Below are 15,039 nucleotides of genomic sequence, written 5' to 3' on the forward strand. Positions count from 1 at the left end.
ATACCACAATTTCTATATCCATTCCTCTGCTGAAGGACATCTGGGTTCTTTCCAGCTTCTGGGTATTATAAATAAGGCTGCTATGAACATAGTGGAGCATGTGTCCTTATTACATGTTGGAGCATCTTCTGGGTATATAGAAGTATGTACCGAAAGGAGCCTGTTATGGTTGTCTTTTGGAGGGGCCCTGCCAGAGCCTTACAGATACAGAGGCGAATACTAGCAGCCAACCATTGGACTGAGTGCAGGGTTCACAGTGGAGGAGTTGGAGGACAGACTGGAGGAGTGGGGGAGGGGGTTGCACCCCCATGGGAAGAACAAGGATCTCAGCCAACCAGATGCCCCCCAGGGCTCCCACAGACTAAGCCATCAACCAAGGGGTAGAACATGGTTCCAGCCAAAAGAGTGGCAGAGGAATGCCTTAATGGGCATCAGCAGGAGGAGAGGTCCTTGGTCCTGTGAAGGCTCAATAGAGGCCCCAGTGTGGGGAAATCAAGTGGGGGTCATGGGAGTGGGTTGGGTGGAGGAGCATATTCTTGGAGGCAGGGTGTGGACGATGGGTTGGGGGTTTTTGGGGAGGGGGAAAACCAGGAAGGGGTATAACCTTTGAAATGTAAATGAAGAATAAATTCAATAAAAAAAAAAAAAAGACTTGATCACTGGGAGAAAGAGCCAAGCACACAGACACCTGCATGGAATCCCTCAGCCTCTCACCGCACAGTTCATTTTTTTTTTTTTGAGCGCCTAGAATATGTAAGGCACACCACAGAACTGAAAAGACCAGCAACACCCAGAGGAAGGGAGAGTTGAAGAGGAAGGGACTCAGGCTTTTAAAAATGTATATAGTATCTGGGCTGTTCAGGTGACAAATACAATCAGCAATGACATACATGTATATCCAAAAGCAATGGGCTATCTGTGGATGCGCCCCCTCCTCAGAAGGGACATGGGGCTTCGAAGGACTCCCCCGTAGCATGCCAATCGTCATGCTTTGCCCATGGCCTTCCTATCTCGTGCCTTTGCTGATCATGAATACATAAACAGCTGAGAGTGGTGTTCTGCTTATTCCTGGCCTCTCTGAACCCCAAAGCACGCCAGCAAGCCACAGCATCTTGAGTCCCTTCCCTAGAGATTATGGCACTTTTTTTTAAAATAGAGTAGCTAGCTCGGCTAATGGGCCACTGTTTGCTTATGAGCTGTATCTTTGTTACCAATGAGAATGTAACTCATAGAGCAAATGGGTCCTCCATCAGCACTTCCCAATTCCCTGCCAGTGTGTGGCACAGCATCTGGACCTCTGGGAGCCTGATCCATCAGATGTACAACACACGAGTTTCTAGAAACTTCTTGCCCCCCACCCACTTCCGAGCCTGTGCCCAGCCCCAGGTCCTGCTGGCCTTTTCATTCTGTGCAGTGGAAAGGAGGGAGACACAATTCCCAGGGTTAAGAGCTGGCAGCAGACACCACCAGTCGGTCGGTCGGCCATTCAGAGCTCCATGTGGCTCTGCTTTGTGCCAGTGGGTGAGGCTTCCCACCCTTGGTTCCGGTGACTTGGAATGCCCAGGGCCTAAACTTAATTAACTTCTCCAAGCCGGGACTTTTCCATCACAGCCTGCATCCTGCTTCGTGGGGTGGCAGGACTCAAGGGCTCCCTGCACAAACAGGAGGCCAGGGACCTTAGTGGCCATAGCAAGCAAGTACAACAGGCCAGTAGCATCCTCATTAAACGCTGATTAGCAAGTGGACTCGGTCCAGGCCAGTGCAGAGCTGAATGAGAGAGATTTCTTTCTTCTCTTTTTTTTGCCGACAGTTGATCAGATGCGGGCAATTAAGAACCCCCACACCTCCAGCCCTGGTATTTTTTTGAAGCAGGGAGCTCATACCAGCCAAGCCATAAAGACGCTATTGTCTCTAAGAACAATATACCCCACTAATCTCACTTCTGGCAATTTACTTTTTCTTCCCAAGCAGATTTAGAAACTTAAAAAAAAAAAAAAAATCTTTGAAAGAGTCCGGGGGAGGAATACTTCATAGTATCTAATCCTACGGCAAAGTAGGAGTTTTCGTGTTCTGTCAGCTTTTCTTTGAATGGGCACTGGATAAATAAACTTCTACTGCCTGGCCACACTGAGGCGGAGACCGTGAGGATCCAATTATGCATATGGAGGCGTGTGCTTTCTGGTTTGCAAATCAAACACAAAGAGGGTAGTGCGTAGTGCCAGAGGGTCTTACCGAGCAGGCCTCTGCACAAACTCCAGGACTCACTCGCCAGGTGAGAACCGCTTTTGTTAAGTGTTTAAAAGCAATCGCTGCCCCTCTTTAATTTTCGAGTGGTAATTAGGCTCCCAGATCCAGTCCAACCTGGCCCACTTCAAATTGAGTGTTGGTGTCCGGGTGAGGCTAGGGGGATGGATGCCCTGGAACCAGCAGGGAGGTTGGGGGGTCAAGACTTCTAAGAACCCAAAAGATTTTCAGCCTAAGGGCCAAAAAGTTTGACAAGCACACACTGAGAAGTTGTTTTTGCCTTTAAAGAGAGAAAAGGTGGGAAGAGGGGGAAGGAAACCAAAGGTGAGAGTGACAGGGTGGGAAGGAATGGGGAGGGGGTCAAGGGTTGGGGTGGGGGGAATAGAGGGACACCGGGCAGCATCAGAAACTTGAGCCTTAAAAAACAAAGACAAAGCCTTTAAAAAGCAAAGACGAAGGGGAAAAGCCAACGGCCAACCGCTGAAACTGTTCTTTTGCAAATTCAGCCACTGAATCCCTGCTAATGAGCCCAGCATCTTTAGGGGCCTGTGCCTCAATGGCTTTGGCTCCTGCAGAAAGTGAGGGTTTTCTCTAAAAAGACCAAACTCAAGAAAAAGAAAGCAAGAAACTCCAAAGGCCCTGGAAAACAGCTAACCAGAGAGCTTCACTTCCTGTCGGTCATGCCCTAAAGGGACCTGGGAAAGAACTGCCAACAGCTCCGGCCTTGTGGCCTATAGAGGTCCGGCCAGGCAAGCCGCTATTTACGACTCATCAGTGACATAGGTGTTCCTCTCATCAGTGGCATAGGTGTTCCTCTCTATCTCCTGGCAAGTCCAGGTGGACATCCTGTGCATCCCTTTTTGGAACAAAAGATTTTTCAATTGTTGAGTGACTCAGAAGATGCTGTGTGTGCTTGGAGGATTGTGGGGCTCACTGTAGAGATCTTGCTAGGTTGAAAGTCTGTGGTGCTGGGTTACAGTCAGAAAATCCATGCCCCTATAGGAAGCACCCAGGTAACTGAACCTGGAGAGCTACCTCACTGGAGTCTAGGGTTTCCAAGGATCAGGAAGGAAACCTTGGGACTTTTAGAAACAGAAAACATAATTCTCACTCCTTGGTCTTTTTTTTTTTTTTTTTTCACCAGCAGAACTTCTTGTACTGTTAGGTTTGGAGTCATGCAGACCCGAGGTTCAGAACCTGGCCTGACTGTTGAAATTCCTGATATCTGTGCCGTTGAACTCCTTGACTATTAAATAACATAATAAAATATGCTTTGTCATACCCAAATGACCCTTATGGGAAAATCAGCCTTGGAGACTGTAGCCACATATCCGTGCCTGGCACCTGAGAGACTGAAAGGGGGAAACACACAGTCTCCAAAAGAAATAGCAGTGGAGTTGATTGACAAGACAAATAGCCGGGTCTATTTAAATGTGTAGAGGTACAAATGAAAGGATTGCGTCCCCTCACAAAAGTGGGATACATCAACTGCAGACAGAGAGTCCATCCAGTCCCCACAGTGCACCAGCTTTCCGTGCTGCAGATCAGAATGGGGCATCCCTTCAGTTCCCGCTGCACAGCAGCTTTCTGTAGAAGCTGTAACTACGAACTAGCATCATGTCCAAAGAACTCACTGTTAGTGGATGACAAGCAATGTAGCTGCCCTAGGAGGCGGGATGTGGTAAAAAGCAAAAGAGCTGAACAAAGAGGCGCAGGGCACACTGGGGAAGGGGAGATTAGTTCCACATAGGAGGATTAGGAGAGGTCTGAGGTGGGAGCTGGCACCAAACCAAGATTGGAAGCTAGGCAGAAAGCAGTATGCCTGAGGCGTGGAGAGTGTAGTCCTGCCTTCCCAGAGCTGGGTGCACGGATGAGTCTCCGTGTAACTTTAATTTTTTTCAAACCTTATTTTAATGAAGGTCCTTAAAACGTGTTCACCTCCCTTTTAGCCCACCACCCACCAGAGGTTATGGGGAGAGAAATGCTGGGGGTAGTGTGGGAGGTGGGAGGAGAGGGGATCTCTTCAGAAAGGTTCTTTGGAGCAACTCCTGTCTGTGTTAGGTATACCAGAAGTCCAATTCGGTAGATTCAGGATAGCGGATAGGAATCAGATGCCACCTAGCAGAGGCAGCCAGGCCTTGGCACTAGTCAGCAGGAGGGACCAGAAGGAACACCAGGAAAAGTTCTTGGCTGTGCCTCTCTCAGTAAAGATCAGTGAAGACAAGAGACCAACAAGCGTTGCACTCTATAAGCAAGGGTAGCCTAGCCTCCACCATTGTCCTTTGAGTCCTATTTATATCCTTCCAAACATCACAAGCCCTCCAGGGGTCTAGCCTCAGCGCGTGCATCTATCTCAGCTGACATCACTCTGCCAATCAGCCCATGTCCATGACTCAATTACACAATGTAAGGCAGACCAATACATGTGTGTCATTAGCAAAGAATCGTTCGTCATGCATCCTATCACGTGCTTGCTTTAGCAGCACATCCTCTCTCCTGTGTCTGCTTCAGTGAAACATCCCTTTACGAGTCTGCCCTAGTCTTTCATCTGTGTCCGCTTTTAATGAAATGTTCCTTCATGCGTTTGCCCCAGCAAAGCACCATCCAACACAACTCCCAGAGAACCCTTAAAGTTTCCACTTCATCTCTGAGGACCCATGGCAGCTGGGCACCTTTTGTCAGTAGCAAGCTGTGCCTAAGAGCATGTGAACGGATTAGAGATGGGAAGACCCCAAAAGCCAGGGACCAGATATCTCTGCAGCAGAGGGCCAATGACAGACTGAGGCAGAGTTGGGAAAATACTTGGGAGCATGTGGAACTGTCAAGGGACTTTGGGAGGGACAGGGAGGAGAAAGCTGTTGACACCTGGGATCTGGGCACTGAGTATCAATGCCCAGAACTATCATAGTCTTAACTCACAGACGGAGGAAATGGAAAAGACACTTTTTTAAAATTAAATATTTGCTTTATTTACATTTAAAATGGTATCCCCTTTCCTCATTACCCCTCCAAAACCCCCCTATCTCTTCCCCCCTCCCCTGTTTACCAACTCCCCCTCCCACTTTCCTGACCTGGCATTCCCGTACACTGGGGCATTGAGCCTTTACAGAACCAGTAGCGTCTCCTCTCATTGATGTCTGAAAAAGCTATCCTCTGCTACATATGTAGCTGGAGCCATGGGTGTTGGTTTCTGAGCTCGCTTAAACATCCTCTCTGCTCGCTGCATTGAGACTGCAGCTGCTCGCTGTGCCCACACGCGTGCACCACGGGCACCGCGCTGCAGGACGCAGTGGAACCGTGAGCCGCAATGAGATACGCTAGACCAGATAGTTCCACGTGGGGCTTTATTTAAGATAGGGAGGGGGTAGCAGGCGGGAAGGAAGGGGAGAAGAGAAAGAGAGAGAGGAAAAGCACTGCCTGGTTGGGTAAAGGCGGGCTATGGAATTCTGGGTAAATGGCAGCTGTTGCCTTGGCAACAGACCTATACATTGCTTGTATGGCCTCACAAGCTTTGCAGGCCTCGGGTACCTACAATGGGTCCCTCCATGTGTACCCTTTGGTTGGTGGTTTAGTCCCTGGGAGCTCTGGGGATACTGGTTGGTACATATCATTGTGAAACTACACATTTTATAGGAGTGTTTGCAGACAGCATTGACCAGGCCCTTCTTTTATGCTACTGTTGCTGATGGGGCTTTGAGCTGAGAACAGACACCAAGCCTGAGAGCCTGGAGAGCTGGGAGATTTGCAGTCAAGGCCAGAAAGCAGAAATGCAGGCAGACACATATACAAAGGGATTTGACGCAGGAAATTCATCCAAATCACCGAGAACTGAGAAGCAAACCAGCAGATGCGGTAACACAGAATTAGAAGGGCAGAAAGGACACAGTTCCAAGGCTAGAGGCACTGAGTAGACTAGAACCCACGGCTTGAGCTGTCTGTCAAGAACTCTGGGGATCCAGACCACAGAACAAGAGGAAAGAGGGGATTACAGAGAGCCGTGTAGAGCCCGAGAGAGCTCCCCTCGTTTCCACTGCACGAAGAATGGCTGATGATGGAAGGAGTGTCTTGCTGAGCGTGTAGTACTGTGTAGGAGCAGAGATGGGCGAAGAGCATGGACCACAGGCAGGAGGCAGACAGAAGTCTGTGGAATCGCAGAGTGCTGGGTACCAGCTAAGGGGGGTGGAGCCCAGTGCCTGCACGTCTCAGCCCACCCCACCCCCGCTCCCTGGCAGCACTGACTGGGAGCAGAGGACTGCCCACACTCTCACCCCTCTGGGACACATCTGCTAAATCAGTGCTGTGCGTGTGCACACACGACCTGCAGGGTGGCAGCCCACCCTGTTCACTCTTCTTGTTCTCCACACTTGTCACGACATAGTAGACATGTACAGTTGCTTCACCCTTGGTTCCTCCACTGTTCTGTTTGTCACTAAGAGAAGCTTCCTCCCACCCCCAGTGTCACTGTTCCCCAGTCAAGGCAGCACCCAGGAGCTATAGCGCAGCAGAGACTGTGAAATGGATCTGACCCATTGCTCTCTTCCTTGATTGAGCAATCTAACTATCAAGGTCTTCTTCAAGGTTTTCCAGAGTGAGCCACGAAGGCAGCACGGGTGTCCTTGAATATCGATATTAAAATATCACACCCCAAGGGTACTGCAAAGATGGTGCACCACCACCATGTTTCTCTCTGATCAACTGAGTGTCAACTGAGAACTTTATTAGAATGGTAACTTCCCCAGCCTCACCCTAGGGCTGCAGGATTGGAGTCCACATTAGTGGAAGTCTGGCTCTCTGCTCTTCAGAGAAATGAAGCCCACAGACACGAGGAATGCCCCCAAGACTTCGATGGTAGTCTATTGGAGAAATGGGATGGGGTCCAGGTATACAGGCCCCAGCCCAATTTATCTTCTGATAAATTATGCCAGTAAAGCAAAGTGCAGTAGGTATTGTACTTTCCTTTGAAAACAGTATTGACTGACCAAGAATCGCTTTCCTCTGTTCATTAAGAACAAACACTACCAGTCAGGAGAACTAGCCCTGGGGTCATGAGAGCAGGTGAGCTGTCTCTACCCCTTACCAGCTGCAGCACTTGGGAGTGTAGGTCCTGCACCTCACCTAGACAGCACAGTAGAGCTGGCCCTGAGGACTAGAGCTTAGAGAACCAGCCTCATCACTCCTCTGGCGTGAGGTGGCATGGGTGCAGGGGTAATGTCCTCCTCACCACCACCACCCCCCACTTGCCAGCTACAGTATCCAAGAGAGCTGGCTCTAAATCTAGGGTCATGAGAGTAGGAGGGCTAGCCCAGCCACTCACTGGCAATAGCACTCAGGAGAGCAGGCTCTGTCTCCACCTCACCTGGGCAACACAGGGGAGCTGGCCTTGGTGACAAAGACACCGGTGAGTTAGCTTCAGAGGCATGAGAGCAGGAAGGCAGACCCTGCCCCTGCTGATGGCAGCATTGGGCGGCCTAGCCAGAGCAGTGTTGGTGAGCTTGCCCGGTGGTGCAGGTAAGGGAGAGCCTGTGGGCTGACCAGTTCAGCTGCCATCCAAGCCCAAAGCCAGGTCTCTGAATTGGCCCAACCTAAAATCTACATCACCTGCAAGCAGTTGGGAAGCATGAAAGGGCTGGGTCTCCATGACACAGGGCAACACGGGATAACCAGGAGGATCCAATGAGGGTCTAACATTGGTGGTGTCACAGAAGCCAGAGATCTTGAACCAGACCAACGACTCATTCCAATGAACATTTTACAAATGAAGATGTGTGAACAGAGAAACAGACTCTGGGACACACTGTGACACACCACAGCTTCCAAAACAAGATGTTGTATATGTTTTGATTTTGTTGTTGTGTTGGTAGTGGTGGTGGTGGTGGTGATGGTGATGGTTGTTTGTGTGTGTTTATTTTGGCAGAGGACCTTGTAAGGAGAAAGGTAGATATGAAGAGATAGGGAGATGAGCAGAAGAGGAGTGTATGCTGTAGAACTCAAAGAATCAATAAAAAGTTAAAACGAAATGAACGACACATCAGCAGTCTTCAGATTTCTCTCTATGTATGGTGGTCCTTCCTCCTGGCCTTATGGTGGTCCTCCCTCCTGATCTTATGGTGGTCCTCCCTCCTTGCCCTATGGTAGTCCTCCTTCCCTTGCCTTACAGATTCTTCAAACCAGACAGTGCTAAATCCTATTTGCTACTTTTGATATGCATCCCTATAGTAAAGTTTAATTTATAAATCGTACACAGTAAGAAATTAGCATCAAGGTCAGGCACCGTGCACACAGCTACCATCCCAGTGCTTGAGAGTGAGAGGCAGCAGGATCCTGAGCTCAGAGCAGCTTGGGCCGTGTGAGGCCTAAACAAGCCACCAAAGAAGCAAAAGATACATTAGAAAAAAATAATAATGAGACAGAGGAAATAGAACAACCTACTACAGGAAAGGTTATTTAAAATGTACACATTATTTATTTCTGGAACTTGCCATATATGTTGGGACTCTGGCTGGCCGAGGTGGGTGGCAGAGCCCTAGAAAGCCAAACTGAGGCTCTATTTGTATAGATAATAGAAGTAGAGGGGGGAACATGGCTGAGGTCTAGGACTCTGAAGAGGTGTCTGGTAAACACGTGACTGACATTATCTCAGAATTGGCTGGATTGCTGGGTTTCTCGTGGAGAAAGTTGCGGCCAGACAAAGCTGGGCCAGAGCAATCCTCTGCACTCTAGATACTGGAGCCATTGAGTCACAGCCCCCCTGATTTTCTGCTTTTCGGGACTGGCAGCTATGCTCAGGAGAGGATTTTCTGTGGCTATTCTGAAGAAGGAGGAGAAGGAGGAGGAACAAAAGGGAAAGAAAAAAGAAGGGGAAGGGGGAGAGAAGGAGGAGAGGAGGGAGGAGGAAGGGGAAAAGGGGGAGGAGGAAGTGAAGGAGAAGGGGGAGGGGAGGAAGAAGGGGAGGGGGAAGAAGGGGAAGGGGAAAGAGGAAGGGGGAGGGGAGGAGGAAGGGAAGAAGGAAGGGGGAGGGAAGGAGGAAGGGGAAGAGGAGGTGGAAGAGACCTATAAATGATTCTTTTACCAGCATTTCTCCAGCGAGGAAGTGTGAACAGAGAGATCCTCAAAGTTAATGACCCACCAGCACCTCCTCGTTCTTGTTTGCCCAGCTCACTCAAACACATAAATGCCACTACAAACAACTACTAAATCTACAGAGGCTTGTTCTAGCTGTCAAACACAGCCATAAAAATAATATGCCCTCGAGCACAAGAGGGGGAGGCAAGATGGTGGAACACTCACTGGTTTTCAACAATCCCTCCTTAGAGACATAATCTTCAGATAAATATTTAACTTGTGCTGTCTTCGGTCTTAGATTATTTACAAATCGGACTTTAAAGGCATTTAAGATGATCTTTCTCTGAGCTGTTTGCACACCTAAAGTAGCCAGGGGGTTAGGAACAAGCCTTCCTGAGCCCCAGGGACTGGACTGCTTTACCATACACGGCCTGCATGCAAACCATCCACGAAGAAGACAGGCTCCCCTTCTGTGTGGCTGGAGTTTGTGTGTCTCTGTCAGGTCTGTGGCTCTTCTGCTACTGTGAAGGACTGGCTGGTGTGGCACCTTGCCATGCAGAGCTCTGGCAGAGAAGTATACTTCAGTCTGTTCTCTGTTGCCCTGACAGAACACGTATGATTGGGTTTTTTACAAAGAGGTTGTTTGGTCCATGACTTTGGAGGTCAGGGCATGGCAGGAGTGAGCTCAGCTTCTCACTAGGACCACATTGAAGACCACGGACTGTTCTGTATGTGATGGGGGAGCCACTGGAGAGCAGAGAGGAGGCCCCACTTCCCACATGCTGATGAGCCCTAGTTCAAAACACAGCAAAGTGAGGGACACAGTTTCAATCCCATAGTTCCTCAGAACACTAGTATATAAGTCAGGGTTCTCTAGGGTCACAGAACTTATGAAATGTCTCTGTATAATAGGGGCCTTTATGTAATGAGTTACTGTCTAACCCAACAATGGTCAGCTGTGGATGGGAAGTCCAAGGATCTAGTAGTTGCTCAGTCCCATGAGGCTAGTTGTTTCCGCTGCTCTTCTGTAGAAGTAGGTTCCAACAGATGTGCTGGCGAGTAAGTGCAAGCAGGTGAAGAAGAGCGAATCTTCCTTCTTCCAATGTCCTTATGTAGGCCTCCAGCAGAAGGTTAATCTAAGGAGGCTCAGATTAATGGTGTATACTACCACTCCTGGATCTAGAACTTGCTCTGTCCCAGACTGGCCTTGAACTCCGTCATCTGCTTGCCTCAGTCTTATGTGTATGTGGCCTTGTTGGAATAGCTAAGGCCTTGTTGGAGGAGATATGTTATTGAGGGTAATAAATTCTAGAGTCCCAAAGTTACCTGGCCACCATACCCCTGCCACAAGAAACTCAACCAAGTTAGTGTAACCAGGTAGAAACCTCCGTTCCAGTAATGCAATGCAAAGTAGAAAGATTCACACTTTTGATTGAAGTTTGGAAGCCTCTGTATTATTGAAAGTGTCTGGTATGTCCAATATCATCATTTCTTTTAAACAGGTTACTCTGACTGGCTCTCTTCTGTTTTTCCTTGAAGAAACTGCACCCATCTGCTCTGACTGCCCTTAATAGGTGACCCTAATCTACACAACTTTCCCAACCATCCACCCATTTCCTCAGATTGCTCAAGGCTGCAGGTTCCAGCTCAATACACCAGCCAGGACAGGGCTTCCTGAACCTCTTCCTGGGTTGTCATTGTGCCCTAGCTGGTCTCTCGCTTGTGGCCTGGTGACACAGGGAGAGAAATACAATCTCTTCCTAGTCTCCTGAGTCCCACTGCATTGGAAATTTAGGCTTCAACACACAGACTTTGGAGGATCAAAAATGTCCACATGATAGCAAGAGTCTGTTCGTGGTTTCAGAAAGAGAATACTGAGTTGGGTAGAATATGGGGAATACAAGGAAATAGTATTATTTTTAATTATATTTATTATTAATTGTGGGGGTGTGTAAGATCAGGCGCCAAAATTGTACAAACACGGAGGTCAGAGGACAGCTTTGGGGAGTTAACCCTTGCCTTCCACCATGAGTTCTGTGAGGTTCTGACACCGCCAGATCTGCGATTATGAAGTTCCTTCTTAGATCCTCTAAGGCTCCATGGGCAAAACGAACATATCACCCAGCACTCAGCAAGGGTGGCCTCCCCCAGCAGCAAGACATCCGTTTGGTGGCATCAACGTAGCAGCCTGGGGCCTGGGATGTAGAGGAGAGTTGCCTTCTCTAGTGCCAGAAATTAATGAGCAGAGAGGCAGTGACGAGTGCTTTGCCGCTCTCCCTAATTGGTTCTTGTCCGGGAAGACGTGGTTTTCGCCTGGAAACCTTTGTAATTCTGAGTACTCAGGTATTCGGCTGCCCCTGCAGCCTCTCTTCTCTCTCACACCTCTCCCCCAGGCTTTTTCTGGCTTGAACTGCTGCCAAATTCCCACCCAGCTCCCAATTAAATACTTCATTAGAGGTTAGTGTGTGATGGAGAAAGCCCTCATGGCAAGGGGCTTAAATCGTTTTGGACGTGTGTGCGCCAATTTCCCTGCAGACTGCGTCGACTGACTTGTCTTTTCTTTGTCCTTTTTAAGGAAGATAACTGCTGCTCGTTATTTTTAGAGACGCCCCCAAGAGTTTGGCTCAGATACAAAACAATATTTCAACCAGTGGCAAAGAACACAGATTGTTCAAAAGGATAAAAGGCAGAGCCCCTTAAGACCACCTAAGTAAGGTTAGTCAATGACCCAGTGCACCCCGTGTCCTCTGCCTGCCTCCCAGCGCCTCACCTCTCTGCACCCTCGAGCACACCCAAGGACTGAAAGTGTCCGCTCTGACTTGCTCTCCTCGACCCTTTCTTGTTTGCTAATAAACAGGAGCACCATAGTGAGCACGCCCCACCCGACGGAGGGAAACAGCTTCGACATTGCCCAGTGACAGCATTGACTTACATCTAATGTCTCAGCTAAGCATCCTTGAGAAACAGGAGATTGGAAATGACCAGAGGGGGAAAGGCTCTGATATAATAATCAAACTTCCAAGCATCTTTAAGCCTTTACGTTGTGCCTGTTTCACCTGGAAACCGGCTCACTGCATTCAAACCTTGTAATAGTAAGAGGCTCTCCGAAAGGTGATGTGTAAACCCCAAGCATCCTTCTTTGGATGATCAGCTTGGAAAACTACTCAGAACTGCACAAATCTGTATAGTCTCTTGTAAAAGAGAGAGAGAGAGAGCTAGAGTAGAAGATTGAACAGACAGAGGAACCCTAAAAGAGAAAACTGTTTGTATTAAAACCTGAGACTCCCACAGTCTGTGTGGACTAGCCCCTCTAAAATGCACTCTGAAGTCTCCCATGGTGTGTGGAGAAGCAGCACCTTATAAAGATGTCTGGGTCATTACTGAGGCACTCTGATGGGATCAGGGTAATTTTCTTTTAAAGTAGACACTCTCCCTCTCACCATTCTAGAACAAAGGAGTAGGTAGTTATAAAGTAAGGCTCCTTCTGTGTTTTCATTCTCTTGTGCTGTGGTCACTTTCCTTCAGGAAGCATTAATGGTCCTCTCATTCTCCAGAATCATGAGCCAAGATACATGTCTTTCTTATAAATTTCCAGTCTCTGGTATCCTGATAAAGCCATGGGGAACAGACCAACCCTTGGGTAAAGCTTGAGTGGCTCCTTTAAGGAAGGCCTTGGTGTTTAACTTGCAAAATTAAAAAACCCAGTCTCATCCTCTGAGGGGCTTACAGTGTCGTGGGGAGACCAATAATTTGCACATAAAATAATCAAAGCATAAGGAAGAAGTGTGGACAGGCAGTGTACACCTGGAACGCAGAACAGAGAGCCAGCCACGAAGCCAGGGAAGGATTTCTAAACAGGATGCGCTGACTGCACAAGAGGCAAACTTTCAGACAATAAAGGAATACGCTTTAGAGAATGTACACACAAGTAAAAATAGACAAAACTGCTGTCTGCATGAAAGACTTCAAGACAAATTAACCAATTAAACGCAACCAATTAAAGTCAACAAGTGGAGGATGAGCCCTGGTATCTTTTTCTGCTGTACTAGTCAGTGTTCTCTAAAAGAACAGAACTGATAGAATGAATAGATAGATGGATGGATGAATGGATGGATACATATATAGATACTTCGATAAATACAAACATACATACTTAGATACATACATGCATACATAGATACTTAGATACATACATATATACATATATACTTAGTACATATTTGCATACATACATAGATGGATGAATACATAGATACATACATGCATACATAATAGATACATAGACAGATACATAGATAGATGATAGATAGATGGATAGATAGATAGATAGATAGATAGGAATAGAGAGATACATAGAATTTATTAGAATAGCTTGAAGGCTGTGATCCAGCTAGTCCAACAATGCTGTCTACCAATGAAAAGTCCAAGGACCCAGTAGTTGTTCAGCACACGAGGTTGGATGTCTTAGCTGGTCTTCAATATATGCCAGAATCCCAAAGAAGCAAAGCAAGAACAAGCAGGCAAAGAAGAGAACCCTTTTCTCTTCCATGCCCTCGATATAGGCTGCAGCAAAAGGTGTGGCCCAGATTAAAGGTGGATTTTCCTACCTTAAAAAGTCCAGATTAAAAGTGTGTCTCCTCACTTCAAATGATTCAACCAAGGGGGGGGGGGGAGAGGGAATCCCTCCCAGGTGTGCCCAGCCACTTCAATTCCAGATGTAGTCAAGTTGACAACCCAGAATAAACATCACACCTGCCTTATAAGCAGCCATTATGATCATTCAATTACCAGCAACATGTTCAGCTCTGAATAGGGCACTGGGAGGTGGGAGGGATAACCTTAGCCCTTAACAAGCATGTCACCTCAATAAGGAAACCAAACAGGGCTGGAGAGATGCCTCGGGGGTTAAGAACACTGACTGCTCTCACTAAGTTCAATTTCCAGCAACCACATGGTGGCTCACAACCATCTGTAAAGGGATCTGATGCCCTTTTCTGGTGTGTCTGAAGACAGCTATGATGTACTCATACACAAAATAAATAAACCTAAGAAAGAAAGAGAGAGAAAGAAAGAAAGAAAGAAAGAAAGAAAGAAAGAAAGAAAGAAAGAAGGAAAGAAGGAAAGAAAGAAAAGTAACCAAACAAATGCATCTGAAAACGTCTGCACAATAGTACACAGCACAATGTGCACCCAAATCATGAATCTACTGACAGGCCATACCTAAACATTCTGCTAGATGAGTTTCCAGAGTGATGATCATCAATGAAAGATCAAGAGAAACTTTTGATCTTTCAAAAGAACCTGGGGGTAAGAATCACACTCAGCCATATCTAGAAGTGAAAACAGCACAGGAATTCACAAGACAGGTGAAATTTTACTATTCACAGGCCCATAGATGTTGTTCACACACAGAAGTGGGATTTGAGAGTCTGATACAGGATCTGGATGGCAGAGAAGGCTAGGCAGAAGGCGCCAGTCTGGAAGGCCATTGAGATTTGTGGGATGCTTTTCCACCCTGAATGACCTCAATAAACCTATACTGTTCTTGTCATCTGGCCCTGTTACCCGTGTTCTCCTTGTTACGCTGCCACAACAGCCAAGGAGAAAGGACAATGCTTTTCTAAAGCGCTGTAGAAAGAAACTAATATCCACAAATGAAGGATCTAAGGTTCAGCACGAGCGTCAATGGCCAGGCTGCACCTAACAGCCTGTGGTTGGTTAAGGGAGCAACAG

This window comes from Apodemus sylvaticus, chromosome 14 (genome assembly GCF_947179515.1).
Source record: "Apodemus sylvaticus chromosome 14, mApoSyl1.1, whole genome shotgun sequence".
In the NCBI taxonomy this organism is placed as follows: domain Eukaryota; kingdom Metazoa; phylum Chordata; class Mammalia; order Rodentia; family Muridae; genus Apodemus; species Apodemus sylvaticus.